At 43.2% G+C, this 22,229-nt stretch overlaps 1 protein-coding gene and 1 long non-coding RNA gene across 2 annotated transcripts in view; one reads left to right on the forward strand and one right to left on the reverse strand.

Annotated features, from left to right (window-relative positions):
• The window catches only part of Acbd6 (acyl-CoA binding domain containing 6), a 145,970-nt gene that overhangs the window by 100,312 nt on the left and 23,429 nt on the right, over window positions 1–22,229 (forward strand). The gene's annotated exons all lie outside the window — the stretch shown is intronic.
• LOC143267812 (uncharacterized) lies at window positions 2,567–10,201 on the reverse strand. Its single transcript, XR_013043345.1, has 2 exons — window positions 9,645–10,201; window positions 2,567–9,451 (listed from the first exon to the last, which is right to left on the reverse strand). It is a non-coding gene; the product is annotated as an uncharacterized LOC143267812 (long non-coding RNA).

The raw sequence follows: 22,229 nt of genomic DNA on the forward strand, positions 1-22,229 counted from the left end.
GTTTACATTGGGGACTGGAGAGGTGGCTCAGCACTCAAGAGCACTTGCTCCTATTCCAGAACACCTGAATTCAATTCCCAGCACCCACATGACAACTCACAACCACTTGTAATTCCAGTTTCAGAGGATCTGATGCTCCCTTCTGACCCCTGTACCAGAAACACATAGGGTGCATAGACATTCATGAAGGCAAAACATCCATATACATAAAAATAGTAAGTTTTTAAAAACACCCAGATTAAAGATTGCTAGCAAGTAATGTAAGTTATGGAATGACATTACAATGTCTAGACTAAGAATAAACCTTTATAATTCTTTTCCATTTTGTATGGGAACAAATATCTACAACTAAGCGATATTTCAGTTCATAGAATTTTATCAGAATTAAAAGAACGATTGCTAGAAATTTAATATATAGACAACCACAGAAGTCAACAATGCAAACATAACTCTAACAACTGAACAATTGTTAGATTCAACCTAAATATTCTAATTAACTATTTCATGACCTCGATGTGCCAAGACACTAGGAGACACAAAAGAAGCATGAATGTGGTCTCTTCTTTAGGTCATGTACTGCCTAAGAGACAGTAAGAAGCTCATTAAATAACTAGAAACCAATAGCAGGCCAGTCTGTAGTCAAGTGCGGTAAGAGACGCCGGAAGTGCAGACAGAGGTGTTGGAAAAGGAGAGGAATCAATAGGGACCATAGTAGCTAGAGATGTCCTTAGACTGAGTTGTGGCCTGTCACGAGCTGTAAAGGCTAGGTGATATTTGATGGATGCTGACAGGAGGCTACAGGTAGGTACTAGAAATGGCTGGGCAGACTATAAGGACCGTAAGTGCTCATGCTCGTGTGTGTGTGTGTGTGTGTGTGTGTGTGTGTGTGTGTGTGTGTGTGTGTTCAGAACAGAGATGTATTGCCTCACAGCTCTATAGGCCAGAAGTCCAACATTAAGATGTCAGATGAATGGATGTACTTTCTTTAAAGACACAATGAAGAAAGATCCCACATCTTCCCATGACATCTGGTAGCCTGAACTGTTTCTGGGCTTGTAGATCATTCCAGTCCTACGCCATCTTTTTAGGCTTATATTAAGAAAAGTTCTTAGAAAAAAATTATAAAATGTATTTTCAAATTTTAAAATTATCAGATTAATTTAATTATCTGCTGTTATAGTCACAGATCTGAGAGGCAACACATTACAAGCTTAGAAATATCATTTAAAATTACTTAAAATTATTATATAAAAATTGAGAATTTTTATCACCACATCTCTTTCCTCATAGCCAGTTTTCTTGAGCACTTCCTTTATTATATGTGTGTTTTCACATTCTCTTCCCTCTGTGTGTGTATATGTGTGGTTAAGATGCAGATAAAATGTGATGAGTTTTTAGCATGCTAATTTGCAGTAACCATTTCCTATGGAGGGGAGGAAGACCGTTGAAGAAACCATTGTGTTCCAGTGGGAGTTGATAGAGCACTTGCATGTGGGCGGACAGTGTGTCTTGGTCTCTGAACGGGTAAGAGTGCTGGAGAAAGCCTTAAAATTAGGTGTCACTTGAGAGGATTGCGTGAGCGGCACTGCAGTTGCAGAGGCTGGTTGATTGTATCAGAATCACACGTTGTTGAGGGGGACAGGAGAGTACAGATTTAACAGTGTGTCCTTCTTATAGATTAAGCACTTCAGAAATAACAGTTTTATGATTACCTGCGGGGAAAACATTGAAGGAGTGATAATAAATGATGGTATAACAAAGTCTGATGATAACTAAAGAATAAAACCTATTTTTAAAGCTGACTTATTAAGAAAAATTAACTACCTTTAAAATATAGAAAATAAGTTTGTTTTTAAAAAAACAAACAAACAGAAATGTGGTGATATTTTATCTGTATACCTCAATAAAGTTTATCTGAGGATCAGAGGACAAAGACAGCCACTATAGTAAACATAGAGTTCAGGCAATGGTAGCCCACACCTTTAATCCTATCACTCAGAAGGCAGAGATCCATGTGGATCTCTGTGAGTTCAAGGCCACACTGGGAACAGAGTCAGTGATGGTGGTACATACCTTTAATCCCAGCACTAACCATAAAGGTCCGGAGGTCTATACAGACAGACAGGAAGTGACAGAGCAGGGCAGGAAGAGGAAGTGAGATGACAGGACACTGTAAGGACATAGGCATGGGTATACAGGAAGTAGGTCTCTTTGGCTGAGGATCTCCAAGTGGTGAGAATGTAGCTGGCTTCTTTCTGCTTTTCTGATCTTTGTATACACCCAGCACACCCCAATATCTGGCTCCAGGTTGTTTTTTTTTTTTTTTTGAATAATAAGTCTGTTTAGCAGTTCCTCTTACATAGAAGAGATAGAATCTTCCTGGAAAAGATTGCTCACTAGGGGCTTGTTCTTGAGGGCTGCATCTTGTCTCAGGTTCCTCTGCATCTGTCTCCTATTCACTGTGAAAAGGACCACGTTGCTCTGCTACGTGCTTCTTGAAAGACCCCTGGCTGAGATCTTCCTCTGGGAGAGACCCCAAACCCAAGGAACACACCGAAACCACAGATCAGATGCAAAAGCAAGAGGGTTTATTTAGACCAGGTACCTGGGGCGAAGTCTCTTGGAGGACTTGCGCGCCTTCCTAGGGCAAGGGGGACTTTTTATGGGATCCCAGGGGCAGAGGCGCGGTTACAGAAGCGAGAAGCATAGTTACAGGGTCCCTATTGGTTGTTTCAAAGAAGGCCAGGGTGAACTTGGGGTCGTATGTGTGTGGCTGATTTGGCCTTGTCCAGGCCAGCTGCTTATTCCTCAAGGCCAGGGGGCCAGCCATAAAATATCCTGATTTGACTTAACTGTCTTTCTCTCAAGGCCGCCGACCACAGTTATCTCTCTCAAGGCTGGCCATAGCTATCTCTGTCAAGGCCGGGTGGCTGGCTATGGCTGTGAACTCTTGTTTTTCTGATTCCTTTAGAATGGCGTTTCTTAGGCTAAGTTATGGGGGGGGGCATTTCATTGGCCCAAAGCCCCATGTCCTCATAATGGAGCGGGGGTCTTTCATTCCCCCATTTTCTTTTGTACCAAATGAAATCTTTCATTTTAGGATGGAGAATAAGGGGTTAGCTCTATCTCTGACTGTCTGAGCCTCTGATATTGTTTGGTTAGGATCAAAGCCTGGGCAACAGAAACCTTATCCTTGATGAATTGCACCAATCTGTTGAGGATGTATGACCCAAACAATAAAATGAGCAGGAGGACGATTAGGGGGCCCATAATGGTGGAGACAAGGGTCGTAAACCATGGTGACCTTTGGAACTATTTTTTAAATTATTTCTGTTGAGCATGGCTACTTGGAGCTGTCTGAATTGGCCGGTCTCCATAAGGGCTGCAGTCTTGTATCTACCCAGCAGCTATTCTGCCCATGGTAATTTTTCCCAGTAACAGGGCCAGCGTCAGGGAAACAGGCTCTCTGGTGATGCCCCTCCCAATGTCAGGAGGACTATTAGGGGGATCAAGGGGACCCCCGGGTGAGTTTTATCTTTAGTGGGTTTGGAGAGCGTTGAACTAGATGTCTCGGTGCCCTCAGCTTCGTCGGGTTCTTTGGCAGCCTTTACATGCGACGTGTGGACCCAAGCCGCTGTCCCGTCAACCTCGGCTCTAGGTTCCTAGATTGATGGCGTCGGACCCAGACAGAGTCCCCAATCTTGAATGGGTGAGGCACCACCGGGCGGTTCAGTTGCTCCCGGCAGGCAGGGGTTTTCACACCGTCTTTTGCATCAGTTGGAGGGCTAGTGGCAAAAGAGGAGATATCAGAGTAAAGGAAATTTACAATTGGTGGGGGAGCCCCATACATGATCTCGAACGGGGTTAGGCCATGAGGCCCAGGAGTGTTCCGGGCTCGGTAAAGGGCTAGGGGGAGTAGGAGCACCCAATCTCTAGTGTCAGTTGCAAGCGTTAATTTGGTTAAAGTCTCCTTAATGGTTTTATTTGTACGTTTTACCTGTCCTGAGCTCTGGGGGCTGTATGCACAATGAAGTTTCCAATCGATCCCCAGTAGCCTGGCCACCTTCTGACTTACCTGGGAGACGAAGGCGGGCCCATTGTCTGACCCCAATATCTGGGGTATTCCATACCTGGGAAAGATGTCATCTAGGAGTTTTTTTGGTTACCACGTTAGCGGTGTTTTTCTTGGTAGGCAAGGCCTCTGTCCATCTATGATGTAAGCTTGTCGCTCGGGGCTCCATTTCGCCCCCATTTTCTTTGTTAGTTCCTGGTCCTCCGGGCTTTCGCCATCCGGAGGGCCTGGGTCAGCGCGATCAGCTCTGCCTTTTGGGCCGATGTTCCAGGTGGCAGTGGTGAGGTCCAAACTATCTCCGATTCGGTGGTGACGGCTGCTCCGGCCCTCCGTTCTTCTTCTTGGAGGAAGCTGCTCCCATCCGTGTACCAGGCAGCAGGGTTGCGGGGTTGAGGGAGACAACTGGTCCGAACACCACTCAGTCTGTGTCTAGCAACAGAGCCTGGTAGTGGGTCATCCTGGAATTTGAGAGCCACCTGTCTGGGGGCTGCCGGACCAGAGCTTCCACCGCATGAGAGGATAACACAGTTAATGGCTGTCCCAAAGTCAGTTTCCCTGCATCCTTGAGCAAAACAGCAATAGCGGCTACCCCGCGCAGACAGGGGGCGGGCCATCCTGCAGCTACCGGGCTTTTATGGCCCCAGTCTCTGTACCAGCATTCCTTTTGCAAAGCCTGAGTTCTCGTCCACGAACAGTTTAAAGGGCTAGGACTTGTAGGGGGGGTCCCTTTGGGTCCTGTCCAGATGCCAGCTGAACCTTTTTTTTTTGGTGGTCCTTTGATACCTCCTGTTACCTGTGGCCCCCTGGACCAAAGCTGTGCGGTCACTGAGAGAGCTTCCGGTATGGGTCAGGACTGAATGTTGAGCCCCGGTGTCCACTAGGAAGGTCATTGGCTGCCCCCCCATCTTGAGAGTTAGCCTGGGCTGGGGGGGGGGCGCTCCTGGCCGTGACCTTCTCAATCTTCCAGATTGAGGACCCTTGACTTAGGTCTCCGAGACCCTTGAGGCTTTTTTTGATCAGTCACGAGCCCAATGTCCTCTCTGTTTACAGTAAGCACTTTGTCTTTGTCAAGCAGTGTCCTTTTTTGATCTCCCGTCCTAACTTTCTAACTCCCTCTCTGACCTGTCCCTGAGACATTACAGTGGCCAGGACTTTTTTTGTTTGTTTTTCCTCTCCCTCCGTATCTCTCTAAGTCTTTTTAAAAACGCGCTGCCGGCGTCTCTTTCTGGTAACCTGAGCCGAATCGGTAGGGGGTCTAGAGCCCCTTGGAGACCCGCTAAGAGCAACTGGCAATAGAGACGTAGGTGTTCCCTACCTTTGCTGGTTTGTCCCGCCTTCCTCGTAGGCGACCGGCAATTGGGGAGGAAGCAGGAAACTCATCCTCCGCTGTTTGGGGGCCCGCTGCAGGAGCCGCCGGTCCCTCCAGCGCTGTCGGGGGGGGGGGGCTGAGGGGAAGAGAAACGGCTTAACCCATGGGGGAGGTTCTGTTGTCAGGAGTCTCCACATGGCAATGTATGGGACCTGGTCCGGGTGGCCATGGGGACTGGAAGCAAAAACTTTTTTTCCCTCCACCTGTGAAATAAGACTGAGGTTAAAGGTTCCCTGACGAGGCCATCTTACATTCATTTTAACCTAATCGGCCTCGCAAAGAGTGATCTATTTTTTTTTTCTTGATTACGACTCCTTCGTTGTTGGCTCGTGTCTTTACGTCTGACCAGTGTTTAAGCATGAGGCTCAAGGGGGTGGTGACAGTCTGTCCTATGGCTGTTTTTAGGAGGAGAACGGTTAAACAGAAAACAAAAAAACGACAGACCAATATAAATAAGACTAACACTCGCTGCGCGGCTTCGGTTCCAAACCGAAAGCAAAACCAGAAAAACCGTGCCCCCAGAGGGGTCTTTAAACCGTGCCCCCGGAGGGGTCTTTAAACCGTGCCCCCGGAGGGGTCTTCAGACCGTGCCCCCGGAGGGGTCTTCAGACCGTGCCTCAGAGGGCACTTCAGATGAACTGTGGAACGTCTTCCAGGTTCCCAGATTTCCCTGGAACGTCTTCCAGGGTTCAGTGGCGAAGTCCAGGCCCGTCGGCCCCCTCTTTCAGATCCACTGACACAGACAGATCATCAGACGCAGGCGCGGAGACAAACAAACAACATGTAACATTCAGACAAACAGACAACACTCAGACAGGACAGGGATGACATAAATCAAGGCCGGCTGGCTTACCTCCTGATAGTGGGTCGGTGGTCCCAGGGAGGGGTCTCAATCCCCGTACGGGCCACCAAATGAAAGACCCCTGGCTGAGATCTTCCTCCGGGAGAGACCCCAAACCCAAGGAACACACCGAAACCACAGATCAGATGCAAAAGCAAGAGGGTTTATTTAGACCAGGTACCTGGGGCGAAGTCTCTTGGAGGACTTGCGCGCCTTCCTAGGGCAAGGGGGACTTTTTATGGGATCCCAGGGGCAGAGGCGCGGTTACAGAAGCGAGAAGCATAGTTACAGGGTCCCTATTGGTTGTTTCAAAGAAGGCCAGGGTGAACTTGGGGTCGTATGTGTGTGGCTGATTTGGCCTTGTCCAGGCCAGCTGCTTATTCCTCAAGGCCAGGGGGCCAGCCATAAAATATCCTGATTTGACTTAACTGTCTTTCTCTCAAGGCCGCCGACCACAGTTATCTCTCTCAAGGCTGGCCATAGCTATCTCTGTCAAGGCCGGGTGGCTGGCTATGGCTGTGAACTCTTGTTTTTCTGATTCCTTTAGAATGGCGTTTCTTAGGCTAAGTTATGGGGGGGGGCATTTCATTGGCCCAAAGCCCCATGTCCTCATAATGGAGCGGGGGTCTTTCATTCTCACTATGGTGTTCTGCCTCAGCATAGATGGCCACAAACAATGGCCATGGATTGAAATCTTTGAAATTTTTTTGACCCAAAATAAATTCTCCCTTAAAAAAAAAAAAAAGTATATTGTTTTTTGCAATGTCCTAATGCAGGTTAAAATTTTCAGAAAAAAAAATTGTTTTCTCATCTATAAGTGATATAAATAACATCTTTAGTTAATAAGCATATTTTTATTACTAATGGCATTTTCTTCTGTTAACTTGAGAACTGAAAAGTTAAAAGTATAAGAACAAAAAAGTTAATGTGAACTTTACTTGTTCATATATTGTTCAGTGTTTAAGTTTTTAATAAAATTAAAGAAATTTTGTAGCAGGCTTTCTTTGGGCCACCAACCAGCTCACAAATCATGACATGGAAACTTATCATTAGTTATGAATGCTCGGCCTTATCTTATGCTCGTTTCTTGCTGGCTCTTATAACAATTTAACCTGTTTGTCTTCATCTGCATTTTGCCTCAGGGCATTTTACCTTTCTTTCAGTCTGTATGTCCTACTCTGTGCCTGGCTGGCCCTGGGCTTCTCCCTCTCTTTCTCCTTCATTCCCTTTTCCCTCTTGTTCTCTCCTCCTCTTCTCTGGAACCTAGAGTCCTCCTCCTACTCACTCTCTCTGCCCGCCAGCCCCACCTGTCCCTCTACTGCCTGACTATTGGCCGTTCAGCTTTTTATTAGACCAATCAGGTGCTTTGGAAGGCAAGGTAAAACAGCAACACATCTTTACATAATTAAAAAATGCAGCATAAACAAATGCAACATGTCATTGCTTAGTTAAACAAATGTAACACACCTTTACATACTTAAAGTAATAGTCCACAGCAAAATTAGAACTGTTGAGCAGGTTGTGGAATATAGCTGACAAGAAATATGCAGTATTTGCATTTAAAAATTAATTACACCCTTCAAAAGTGGTGGCTTTTGATGTTGGGTTCAGGCTTATAGTTTCCTTCTGCGTCCATCCTGTGCAGTCTCTGCATCCATCCTATGCAGTCTCTGTGGTCCATCCTGTGCAGTCTCTGCATCCATCCTATGCAGTCTCTGTGGTCCATCCTGTGCGGTCTCTGTGGTCCATCCTGTGCAGTCTCTGTGGTCTATCCTGTGCAGTCTCTGCAGGCACTCACCTTCATCTTGGTCTTTCATCTTGGTCCTTCATCTGCTGGTCTTGGTCCTGGTTTGTGAAGCATACCTCAACTCTAGCTACATTCATCCTTATTTCATTTTAGCTCATGTGTATGCTGATATGTTTGATCTGGCTTACTGTCCAAACCTCAAATTCTGATCATTCCAGACGATTACCATGTTTTCAGTTAGATCCTCATTGATTATTAGTTTGTGATGCTGAAGACGTGAACTGGATCCTTAGCACGCTAACTCTACAATTGGGTTGTTAACTCACTAATGTTTTTATTAGTTTGTGTGTGTGATAGAGTCTCACCAGATAGATCCTGCTGGCGGATGGAACTCACTATACGGCCCAGGCCTCACATTTGAGCAGTCTTCCTGCCTGCATAGGCATTGCTGCCAGCCCATCTCATTAACTCTTGATATCTTCCGTTTTCTCCACTCTCCTGATCCCACACTTCTTGCTTCACCGTGGCTCTCGACCAGTCTGAATCCCAGCACTGTGCTCGCGCTCTCTCTCTCTCTCTCTCTCTCTCTCTCTCTCTCTCTCTCTCTCTCTCTCTCTCTCTCTCTCTCCTTCTGTTTCCAGATATTGACTGATTTTCTGGAAAAGACTAGCTGCTGCCAGCATTATTACCGTCAAGGTTTTATTTTTAATTTGCCCAAAAGGAAATTTTAAAAGATTAGTAGACTCTGGCATTACTTTCATCATGTTTTCTTTTGTACATTTATTCATTCGACAGATATTTACTGGTTGCCTACAACATAGGCACTGTGCTTTACAGTGACCATAGAAAGTCTGTCTTTGTATACACCCAGCATTTAAAGTTGTAAATGCCTATGAAAGAGACCACGTGAAGATTATTAATCAGACCTTCTAGAAATGTCCTCATGTTCTTCTTCCTCTGCCTGCTAATCAGTCATCTGAGTTGGAAAACATCCTGGGAAGGAAGTCAAGGACTATTAAGACAACCGTTTATTTTATGTTTGCGAAGCCCTTGCTGTTTTAGGGATGACTGACTGCAGTTTCTTTCTCTCGTGGTGCAGTATGTAACCATTTCCAGGCAGTCTTGATTCCTGCGTTCAAATATTTTCTCTTTTGTCGTTCAGTTATTTCACTGTCTAGCTAGGGCCAGCCTTAACTGGGTTCAGGAATGGAGCTGTGCTGTTGTCTAGAGATAGGAGACCTCGTCAGGGTCTTTGATTACTTGTGCTCTTCGTGCAGAAGCGGTCATCTTGAAACCATGCATTTCCCATGGCCAACAGATTGTCTGCGTCTGTGGGTCCAGCTCCTCCGGTTCCACTGTAGTGCTCGGGCACAGAAGGGCATTGAAATCCTGCCTATCTGAAGGCACTGTTCTTTGCTCATTCTGTTATTATTCAGTTGTTAACACATTAAAAAAAATACAGAATTTTATTAATTCTTTTAGAGCTTTATGCAACATATTTGGATCACCTTTACCCCCCACCCTGCCCCCTAGATCCACCCTCCTACCTCCCTCTACTTTGGTTCTTTTTTTTTCTTTTAAGAAGATACTGTTTTGCAACAGATGTCATGGTCACCTGGCTCTTTCTGTTTTTCTGTTCCTTCATCTGCCTTCCCTGAGCCTTGGGTGTAGGAATTGTGTTGTAAATGTATTGGGGACAGGCACCACAGGGATCAGTGGTTCTCTATATTTTGGCCCATTATGGCTTTTATAATGGTCTCTCTGTGCTGCACAAAGAAGCTTCTTTAATGAGGGGTGAGAGCTGCACGTATCTGTGAATATAAGGAGAAGCGTTTAGAATACAGTAAGAAATTGTACTGGTAATGGTTGATAATGTAATGGTAGAGTCTCCTTCAGAGTCCATGGCCTCACCAGCCATCAGTAGTTGGGTAAGTTTACCATACTGGGCATGAATTCCTTCCTTCTGAGTGGACGTTCAGTCCAGTTAGGAGGCTGTTGGTTACCCCCACAATGTAAGGGCCACTATTGTTTCTGTTCTCGTCACTGTCGCGGTTTATGAGCATTATAGTTGGATGAGACTATTGATTGCTTGTCTCTAGGCAACTTGCATCACTCCTGATACTCAGGGAAGAGGCTTCCAGGTCAGTCTAGATCGATTCCTGCAAGTCCTATTAGGTCCTATTAGGTCTAAAGTATGTCGTGTTTTCAACAATAGGGATTTACCTCCAGCCTCTGGGAAGCAAACTAAGGCAACAGCAGTGGCCTTATATTATTTTGGGGTCTCTTGGACTCCCCTGACCAACAACTCTGAAGACACCTTCCTATGCCTGGCGCTGGAGATTTTGTTAGTCTATAGTTTAGCATGAGTCTTGTCACCCCAAGTAGTGTAACTTAAACTAAAGTACATGTGTGTATATACACATACACCTGTATACACAAAATATATGTAATTTTAAGTAAGCATAAAACAACATTTTTCCCTATGTTTTTTCCCCAAACATTCTCGTCCCTGCTCCTTCTCTCTATGATGGTAAGCACCCCATACCCACACCCCTGCTGACGCTGACATTTTTCTCATTTCCCCCTTCATAGCAACCGAGTCCTACTAGTCCCTTCTCTAGAGTTCCTTTATCTACTTAAAAAATAAATATATGGGGCTGGAGATAATGGTTCAGCACTGGCTGCTCTTCCGGAGGACCTGGGTTCGATCCTCAATACCACATGGTAGCTCACAACCGTCTGTAACTCTAGTTCTAGGCGATCTGACTCCCACTTCTAGCCTCCACAGGCACTAGGTACACACACATACACGGGGCATAGACACACATACAGACAAAACACATAAAATAAAAAGACATAATGCAGCTTTAAAATATAAAAATATAGCTGGACAGTGGTGGCACACACCTTTAATCCCAGCACTTGGGAGAGGCAGGCAGATCTCTGAGTTTGAGGCCAGCCTGCTCTACAGAGCAAGTTCCAGAACAGCCAGGGCTATGTAGAGAGACCCTGTCTCCAAAAAAAAAAAAAAAAAAAAAAAGACCAAAAACCAAAAGAATAATAATAATAAATCAATAACAATATGGAGAAACTGAAGCTTTTCAAAACATTTGCATCTGTGTGCGCACATGAGGCCAGGGCTGCGCCTCAGTGGAAGAATTCTGGCACCACTAAGAGGAGGAAGAGTGAAAGAGAGGGTAGCCGTGTAGTTTCGAAGTTTTCTGTTTTGTTTTGTTTGAGACAAAGTCTCATTATGCAGTCCTGGCTGGCCTGGAACTCAAGAGATCTGCCTACATCTCCCTCCAGCATGCTGGGATTAAAGGGATGCATGCACCACCACGTGCTGCTGGTCTTGGAGTACTAGTAAGATTTTACACTCAGAGACTGCGGTCAATCAGTTTTAAAGTCACGATAATGCAGACCACACAGGTACACTAAATGTGAGACTGCCACCTATAGTGTTTGACCTACAAAATCAACATTCGTAATGGTTTTTCTTCTTTGTATTAATATTTGTGTAATTCATCTTATTCCTTTTTAATAGTATGATATAGTTGAGAGACTTGTTTGTTTTTAATGTCACAAAGACCCTCTCTAAGGCCCATTTTACTCCACTTGAAAATGAGAATCGTGCCGGGCGGTGGTGGCGCATGCCTTTAATCCCAGCACTCGGGAGGCAGAGGCAGGCGGATCTCTGTGAGTTCGAGGCCAGCCAGGTCTACAGAGCGAGATCCAGGAAAGGCACAAAGCTACACAGAGAAACCCTGTCTCAAAAAAAAAAAAAACAAAAAACCAAAAGAAAGAAGGAAGGGAGGGAGGGAGGGGAGGAGGGAGGAAAGGAAGGAAGGAAAAAGAAAGAGAGAGAAAGAAAGAAAGAAAGAAAGAAAGAAAGAAAGAAAGAAAGAAAGAAAGAAAGAAAGAAAGAAAGAAAGAAAGAATAAAGAGAGAGAGAAAGAAAGAAAGAAAGAAAATGAGCATCATGGTATTTACATAATAGGATTATTGCAAAAATGGAAAGAAATGATGCTTATAAAACTTGCAGCTTGTTATCGCACTTCAGCCAGTGTTTGTTCCTTTTTCTCACTTTTATAAAATCTCAGGAGGTTTACAAGTAAAACATTCTAGATTTGGGTTGGTTTCAGATAGCCGTACGGTCATGTTCTGCTGTTACTTTGTACTTGCTCTGCAGTACAGTGCTGCTTCCCTCACCCCTTCCTTCTGTCCTCTGCTGGCCGTGTTTACAGATGTCTGAGGCAAAAGGCTAAAGCTCCACTTCCTTCTTGGATTGCTGAAATCCTGGCTGACACGTGGCCCAGCCAGCTATGGCTGCCTATTCCCTGGGCTCTAAAGTGACTGCAGCTTGCCTCTCCCAGAGCCTCTAACTTGTCCTGGCTGCTACCCTGCTCCTTCTCATCACGCCCGGGGCTCTGCGGCTGGCCCTCTTCGCCTTTCCTGCTCTTGAGTCTCACTCGTCACTCCCCTGTGTCTTGTGCCTCTAGTTGGCAAAGTCTGACCTCTCATTGCCTGCTCTGTTCTGCTCTGCTGGAATTCTTCTGTACAGTGAGCAGTTAACTAGTGTTAGCATGTTTAACATGGCCCGTCAGCATTTTTCTTTGTACTCCAGACCCTGTGGCCAGGTATTTAGTGCCAAAGCCCAAGGAAACCAGCCACATTGGTTTTCCTACAAGTAATCTTATTTAGCTTTTATTATTACATGAAGAGGTTTATCAAAGAAATTGTGGTCTACAAAATTAATGTATGTCGTAGTCCTCACCTTCAAAGAGCAGAAATAGCCTACAGTCACAAATAATACAGGAAAAAGATGAAGGAGATTGGGGAGAGTTTTAGTGCTGGAGGGAAAAGTCTTAAGATTCTCTGTTAGTCTCTACAAAAGTTATAGGTGTAACGTTCTCTAAGTGTACTGTGGGTGTGTTCTAAATGTACTGTGGGTGTAGTGTTCTAGAAGTATAGGTGTGCTATTCTGTAGGTGTACTATAGGTGTAATGTTCTAGAAGTGCACTATGGGTGTAATGTTCTAGGAGTGCACTATGGGTGTAATGTTCTAGGAGTGTACTGTGGCTGTAGTGTTCTAGAAGTATACTGTGGGTGTAGTGTTCTATAGGTGTCCTGTGGGTGTAGTGTTCTAGAAGTGTCCTGTGGGTGTAGTGTTCTAGAAGTGTTCTAGATGCAGTGTTCTAGAAGTGTAGGTGTACTGTTCTATAGGTGTACTGTAGGTGCAGTGGTCCAGAGCAGAGGGCAGCCATGTGGAAAGGGGCTTCCATGATTCTGCACCATTTTAAAAGTGATGGTAAATAAGAATTTGTGCACATTGATGGCTGCATTCTTTTCTTTTTTCATTTGGGAGTATGGATATGTAAAGTTCCTATATTATTTTGTCATTCATTTATGTTCCATGGGGATTTTATTTATTTAGACAGGGTATGGAGGATATATGTAGACTAGGATGTGTGCTTTTCTACCTTTATAGTTTTGATTTTAGGCATTGGTGAATTTTGATTCATTTTAGCATGATTCTGTTATTTTGTTTACTTTTAATTCAACTGAGTAGTTTTATTTTACCCTAATGTATCATCCGTTACAAAGATTTCAAACATGTGACCAATTCTAATGTATTGGAGTAGATTTGGCTGTTCTTTATAATAACTCCATATTTATTAAATTTGAACATTTCCTTTAAGCTAAAACAGAAAGGAAAAGCATAAATAACCATGACAAACAGCTTTCTTCTGGTGTGGTCATTTGAAATGAAACAACCAAAAAATTTAATCAATTTAAATCTAGAAAAATTAGCTGATATAAGTTGTAAACCAGATGAGTAAAAGCTTTCACTTACTCATTCTTGACATTCAATTCCATTTATTCTTTATAATATATTTTAAAACAGAATGTCTGTAAAGACCAATGTTTGGGTTGCTGTTTCCTTTTCTGAGGCTACCAAGAAATGATGCATAAAATTATACTCACACTTTATTCCATTTTAACATAAAGATATGAGTAATGTTTTATTTAAGCCTCATAATTATAATAGTGTATAATGGCATCATTGATTTAAAATATTGTTAATAGTGATTTTAAAAACTAAACAGGCTTTGTATTAGTGGGCCATAATCATTCCAAATAAGTTCCCAGAAGGATTATGTCTTGAATGCTTATTATTTGCTAGGTACACAAAAAAAAAAATGGATAAAAGAACAGTTTATATTTGAGTCCCTAAAGACCATAGTTGGATAAAGAATAACAAAATAATTGTCTTTCCTTTGTTTCACCCAAAATACCTATCTCCTTTAGACATACGGTGCTTAGAAGTATAAGCAGTTCAGAGTTGAAGAAAACGCTTTTTTTAAAGACTGCTTCTTTTCTCTAATCCTCTTGGAACGCAGAAAATAGAATTAGAAGACGGCCTGGTTGGTCTCCTATCTTTCTTCCTATTGCCCCTTTGCCAATCAATTCTGTGATTGGAGTCATGGTTCTTATGTTCATGTCCCTACTCTAATTGATTTCTAGGTGGACATATGCCCTAAGTTAAGAGAAAAAGAAAATCTCAATATTTCGCATTAAACACCAGGACACTTCAACCTGCAACATCTGAACTCAAAAGCCTCCAATTAGGCATGGTGATCTACGGAACATATTAGACAGGGAAGGGCTGGAGAGGGCTGGAGAGGAGCTGCACAGGAGGTGGGGATGAGCTTCCACGGAACATATCAGACAGGGGTGGAGAGGGCTGGAGAGGGGCTGCTACGGAACACATCAGACGGGTGGGCAGGAGGTGGGGATGAGCTACCATCCCATAATTGTGAGCAGCCATTAATTTACAGACAACCATCATTTTAATTGGCTTTGTCAGTTTGTATTAGAAACAGCTAGGTAATGGTTAAATAACTAAATGATAATTTTATGCACATTCAAATTTTATTCAAATTCATAGAAAGTTTAAGTGGTTTTATAGTAACTATATCAAAATCGATACGAATAATTCTAAATATTTCTACAAATAAGAAGTGTAAAGAAAAATTAAAATCATCCATAGTCTTAGCCCCAAGATAATCTGTCATTACTTATCCTTTTTCTTATAGGGACAAGCGCATCTCAATTCCAAATTGGGATCATCCTGTACATAATTTCATAACTAAAGTCACAGCTTTATATATATATATATATATATATATATATATATATATATATATATATATATATATATATATACACACACACACACACACATACACACACACACATACACACACAATGGTTTCTGATGGGACTGGAGAGATGGTTCAGCTGCCTTTTTGGAGGACCTGAGTTCAGTTCCCAGCACCCATAATGGTCAGCTCACAAATTCCTGAAACTCCAGCTTCGGGGATCTTCTCTTCTGGCTTCCACAGACACCCATGCACATGTGGCATACATTCACACAGACACACTCAAACCTAAAGATAAACATGATCAGTCCATTTCTGGTGGTTTCTAGTACTCCAGCATACAAATACACTTCTGTTGGTGCAGCCAGCATCGTTAGAGAAACATACAGCTATGCTCACCCCAGGTCCCTTAATTCTCCCGCTTAATTCTTAGAAAACAGTCCCACGTTTCTCTGGTCCCCTTAATTCCCTCACTTTGATAGATTCTCTTCTCAACGTTCAGTGCTTTTTCCTCACCTCATTCTGTGCTGATGACCTTTCCTCCCGTCTGACTGAGGAAGTGGCAGCCGAGAGGCAGCAAGGTGGAAAGGAAGAGCCAGGGGCCCAATAGCCACTCAAGGACACACCGCAGGGGACCTAAATTTCCTCCACCAGGCCCCACCTCCTCAAGTTTCTACCTCTCATCATTGCCACAGAAGGTGACAATAACGGGAGTGACCAGGCCTCTCGCCATGGTCTTTTCATTATGACATCTTCACACGTGCGTATCCTGATGTTCTTTGCTCATAGTCACCCCCCATTACCCTCTCATCATTAGTTTCCAATCTCCCCCTAAAAGCCTCCCTTCTCCTCCTATGCTGTGTGGGTGGCTCACCAAGTAAAGTCCCTTGCCACTAAGCCTGGTGATCTAAGTTTGAGTCCCATGACCCACGTGGTATTAGTAGAGAACAGACTTCTGCAAGCTGTCCTCTGACTTCCACATTTACATCATGGCACACGCATGCACCCATGCCCCAAATAAATAAATATAATAAAAGTTCAATTAATCCAATTTAATTTGGAATCTATATTCCTCTTGAACCAAAACACATATTTGACTTTCTGTGTCTGTAATATATGAGAACATATACTGTAAGATATGATTTATTAGCTATATTATGTATGAGAATACATAAAATATTTATGAGAAACTCATATATATTATACACTTCATCAAAAGAACAAAGATCATGTACCATGGAAGAAATTCTTGTAGGTAAGTTAGGATAGGTAGAGTTGACCAGGTCCTGTGATATTCTCAATGTTTCAAGCTAAGCTGGAGATGAAGATTCTGACTGAGTGAACACTGTACTGTAGAATTGAGTCCTTTCTGCTGCTGGATCTGATCCGATCTTACATTTAAATGTCTGAATTCCTTGTAACCTTCTGAGGGTAAAGATAACAATTACATTATTAAATAATCTTATTTATGATAAATGAAATCCCTAGTTGATCAATTAATCTAGACTTGGAGAAATTGCATTTTGGACTGTCCTAAGTGACTTCTAAAAAAGTTTTTTTTTTTTTAAGATTTATTTTTTTTATTTGTATGAGTGTTTTCCTACGTGTGAATATGTGCACTATGTGTGTGCCTGGTGACAGAGGAGGCCAGAAGAGGGTGTCAGACCCCTTAGAACTAGAGTGACAGATGGCTGTGGGCTGTCATGTGGGTGCTGGGAACCGAACCAAATCCTCTGCAAGAGCAGCGAGTGCTGGAGAGCCATCTCTCCATCCCCCAGTTCCTGCTAATTGGCATATCCTGTGTATAACCCTGGTACCTACGGGAGCAAGATATGTCTGCCTGTAAAGTAGCAGGGCATCTGAGGTATGCCTGGACCTACTGGTAAGGATTTCTTCTAAGTGCTATTTCCTGGAGAAAAGTGAGCTCCCGGGTGGCTGGGACCGGTCATGTGAGTTACTGTGTGTCTGGCTCTGTTCTTATAGCAAATCCCCAATGGTTTCTGGCTTGGAACTCTTTTTTTCTTTCTTTCTTTTTTTTTTTTCTTTCTTTTTTTTTTTTTTGGTTTTTCGAGACAGGGTTTCTCTGCGTAGCTTTGCGCCTTTCCTGGAGCTCATTTGGTAGCCCAGGCTGGCCTTGAACTCACAGAGATCTGCCTGGCTCTGCCTCCCAAGTGCTGGGATTAAAGGCCTGCGCCACCACCGCCCGTGGAACTCTTGAGTAACTGTTCATGTTGTGCCTTTTAGCATCTGGTGGGTCTGAATGATTCGGTGAACTCAAAAGGAGTGCCCTGTGGACACCCACAGCACGTTGCTGTCCATTCTTTAGTCTCAGTACTCCCCTCTACTGTGCCCCTTCACTCAGCGATTTGGTAGGATCTGAGTCAATGCAGTCATTGCCGGTCTCGAAACAGACTCATTCTTGAGGACATTTATGGAGGTGAGAATCTGCTCAGTTGTTTTGAAAGGACAAGGAATGAGTTCAAGCGGCCTTGCATGGTTTGCCTCCCAGTCATTTGTCTGTCCTGTTCGTGATGGTCATTGACCAATTTACCTATCATCTACTGAAGGGTGTAGTCCCTATGAAAAACAGGCTGCTGGTCTGTGATGAAGATGTCGTGACACCAGGGGGAGCTGAAAATGCCCAGCTTTCTCCATGGTCACAGTTGTGTAACTGCATTCAGATGACGTCTGGAGACTGGGTCACTGCTTCTCCAAAGAGAAAGACTTTCAGAGAATCAAGTCTTTTGTATTTTGCTCTGTTTTGTCAGCTTTTCCACGTATATCCTGTTGTTCTTGTTTTTTATTCAGAGAGAGCTATTAAGAAAACTCATGCCAGGTGGTAGTGGCGCACGCCTTTAATATTAACCCAGAGCTCGGGAGGCAGAGATAGGAGGATCTCTGTGAGTTCAAGACCAGCCTGGTCTATAGAGTGAGTTCCAGGACAGCCAGGGCTACACAGAGAAACCCTGTCTCAAGAAAGAAAGAAAAAAAAAAAAAAAGAGAGAAAAGTCATTAATGTTCTAGTCAGGAAAAGTCTTAAATTATTGACAAGCCAATTTATTAATGTATTATTCTGTGGAGAATTAGACAAAAGTCTAGAAATAGAACCAGTAAAAATAGCATAAAATAGGCAGAGGCAGGCGGATCTCTGTGAGTTCGAGGCCAGCCTGGGCTACCAAGTGAGTTCCAGGAAAGGCGCAAAGCTACACAGAGAAACCCTGTCTCGAAAAACCACAAAAAAAAAAAAAAAAAAAAAATAGCATAAAATATATCAAAAAATTGTTATCCGGCATCCTTAGATCTCTAGAAAATGACTTTCAAAGTGCACTGTGGGTACACCTTCCACCTCCAGCTGATTCAGCTGGCAGCTGGTGGAGGTGCCAAGGGTGCAGGCCCAGGGTCACTGTTCTCGGCCAGAACAGCAGTCTCCTGTATTTAGATCATTCATCATTCTAGTCCAGTTAAACAAAAGCTTCCAGGATCTTAAAGATTAAAAAAAGAAAGACAGAAAGAAAAAGAAAACTACTCATTGTAAGAATAGAGTCTAAAAACAAGATAAAATCAATATGAAAATAAAACAGAAATCCCTGGTAACCCGTCTTGTGTGACCACCACCAATCCGTCACCCATGTTTCCTGAGTCACAACCTGAAGAACTTTCTTGTCTGCTTTTCAGCCTCTAATGGATGAAAAGTAGAATATGTAAAGTATTTGGGCACACTGACGGTTCTAAGGGTAATTAATAATCTTCTGGCTGAAAAGAAGCTGCTGTTGAAGACAAGAATTAAAATCAAACTCAATAAAAAACAAAAATAGCCGGGCAGTGGTGGCGCACGCCTTTAATCCCAGCACTCGGGAGGCAGAGCCAGGCGGATCTCTGTGAGTTCGAGGCCAGCCTGGGCTACCAAGTGAGCTCCAGGAAAGGCGCAAAGCTACGCAGAGAAACCCTATCTCAAAAAAACAAAAACAAACAAAAAAAAAAAAAACAAAAAACAAAAAACAAAAAACAAAAATAATTTGCAGCTACTAATTGAAAGGCCAAATTACCTTATCTACCTTGATCTCTCTAATGGCATCGTTTATATTGTAACATGTACAATAAAAACATTATGTTTTGGTTCACTCACACTCTCCAGCATATGCTTGGTGCTAGATATTGAGGAACATGGTCAGACTACAATTCTAACTGAATCATCACGAAAAAGTTAAATGGTCTTCCATAAGGAAAAAGAGAAGTAAAATACTTCAAAAATACTTCTGTGTGCAAGAGCTGCCAGGCATGCAGTGTCCAGCAATCGGAGGCTGAAGCAGGCAGATTTCCGTGAGTTCTCCATAGTGCGTTCCAGGATAGCCAGGGGTATGTAGAGAGACCCTGCCTCAAAGAGAGGGAGGGAGATAAGGTGGTGTTTTGATGTTTGGATGCTTGAAGGTAGCGTGCCAGTTCTTTGAAAACCCTGCTGGCGTGAGCTGCCTCATTTCGTAAGGATGCCAGTTAGAATGGGGTAGACAGAAATGCCCAGAAAAGTTCTTAGAAAAATAGTCATAAGATGCATTTTCTGATGTCTAAATTGTTAGATTAATGTAATCATTTTCTGTTACAGTCACAGACCCTGAGAGGCAATGCATGCCACAGTTAGACATAATTTAAAATTAGAATTTTTAACTCAAGAAATTTTATCACTACATATAATTCTTCAAAGCCAGTTTATTTTAGTGCCTCCTTTATTATATAGTCTCTTGAAACACATTTTTTTTTCAAGTATGAAACTCTGAACAGAACAAAAAAATTCTTATTAACTATGTAATGGGAAAATCCACTCCCTCTGTTTATTACTACTGTTTTAGTTTTTTAAGATTTATTTTTAAACTGTGTGTGTGTGTGTGTGTGTGTATGTGTGTGTGTATGTGTGTATGTGTGTATGTGTGTGTGTGTATGTGTGTGTGTGTATGTGTGTGTGTGTGTGTGCATGTGTGTGTGTGTGTGTGTGTGTGTGTGTGTGTGTGTGTGTGTGTGTGCGCACATGAGTGAGGGCACCTGTAGAAGTCCGAGGCTTTGGATCCCCTGGAGCTGGGTGACCACATGGGTGCCAAGAAGCAAACTCAGGTTCTATATAATAGCGGCATGAGCCGGGCGGTGGTGGCGCACGCCTTTAATCCCAGCACTCGGGAGGCAGAGCCAGGCGGATCTCTGTGAGTTCGAGGCCAGCCTGGGCTACAAAGCAAGATCCAGGACAGGCTCCAAAGCTACAGAGAAACCCTGTCTCAAAAAACCAAAAAATCGAAAGAAAAAAAAAAGATCTGTCTTACATAGGGCAAAAGCATCCTATGCCGGGCGGTGGTGGCGCACGCCTTTAATCCCAGCACTTGGGAGGCAGAGGCAGGTGGATCTCTGTGAGTTCGAGGCCAGCCTGGGCTACAGAGAGAAATCCAGGAAAAGCGCAAAGCTCCACAGAGAAACCCTGTCTCAAAAAACCAAAAAAAAAAAAAAAAAAAAAAAGAAAGAAAGAAAGAAAACGTGTCTAGCAATGAAAAAAATGAGAATTACTACAGAGTTTTATGCCTAGGAGATGACAGTATTATTAGTGGCTTAGCATTAAAAGGATAAAATAATGTATTTCCTATGAATAAATTCTGAACTTAATAGTTTAATGTTTTCATCAACACTTTATTTAGTAAAATAACATTCAGTTGACAACTAATCTGGAAATAGAAAAAAACTGAGTCCATAAAGAAAATAATTACTAGTAAAATGGAAACATGATCAGAATTACAAAGAGACTACTATACAGTACATATGAGACTCAAAACAATATATACAAATTTAACAATCTATGTAAGAGGAAAATGGGATATAGTTTATTATTAGGCCATCATTGGAGAGCCTGGCATGCTTTGCACTATGAATACATGGGAAGTTTTTCAAAAGGCTTCACGTAAAAGCAAGAGTAGGTCAAATTAAAGACTAGCAGCAATTAGTTTACATGAGTTTAATAAACACACACTGTGGCAGGACTCTAGCACACTGGAGATTTCTATAGGAAGCTTACAGCCCTGAAAAGAGGGGCCTAGCCCCAAACAAGAAGGTGGTGGCGTTCCCGAGAAGGTGACCTGAACTGCAGGATCCCAGACTAAGTAGAAAAAATTCTCTCACCACAACTCTCAGAAATTCATCTCCTTTAATACACAGCCAAGCCAAACACAGCAATAAGACAAAATAATAAACTGTAAAATCAACTTGAAGGGGCTTTAATAAGAACATGATAAACTTAGAGTAACCCTCAGTTGCCCTGAAAGGAATTACCAGTCTCAGTACCCACAGGATGCCGTCTTGGACGCACCAGTCACGCAGAGTAGACTTGAAAGCTTGTGCTCATCAACTCAGTTGGCTCAGCCGTGCGGGAAGTCCAGGGGTCATGGTGGGAGTGGGAAGTTCGCACCTCTTACGCATTTTAAACTTCCCCAAACTAAGAAATCAACTAACTGACCTTGGGCTGCTGATACCTCTACAGTATGTGCCTGAAACAGATCACTCCAGAAGGACAGACTGACATCAGTGAGCGCAGTACTGAACCTCCCACAGATAAACTCCACTGGGCTCCTTACCCCAGATTATAAAGCACACAGAAGGAATCTACATGAAGAGTGTTAGCCAGCATGACACATCACACGCGAGTCCTGAACTCATCCCCCTGGTCCTGAACTCATACAGGGACTGTGGGTCTAGTTTAAATGCTCAGGTGATGCAGGGCTGGAGAGATGACTCAGCAGTGAGCAGCACTGGCTGCTCTTCCAGAGACCCGGCTCTCATTCCTAAACCCACATGTGGCTCCCAGCCATCTGTAACTCCAGCTCTGACTCCTTGCTCTGGCCTCTGTGGGCACTGTGCACATGGTGCGCAGACATACATCCAAGCAAAACACTCGTACACAAGAGAAACATAAATAATTGTTTAGGCTCAAATATACCAAAGAGACTTTTAAAGCACAACAGAAGAGTGTGGCATTGTCTGAGGAATTTGAGGATAGGTTTTGAGCAAAG

Source organism: Peromyscus maniculatus, chromosome 11 (genome assembly GCF_049852395.1).
Source record: "Peromyscus maniculatus bairdii isolate BWxNUB_F1_BW_parent chromosome 11, HU_Pman_BW_mat_3.1, whole genome shotgun sequence".
Classification (NCBI taxonomy): Eukaryota; Metazoa; Chordata; class Mammalia; order Rodentia; family Cricetidae; genus Peromyscus; species Peromyscus maniculatus.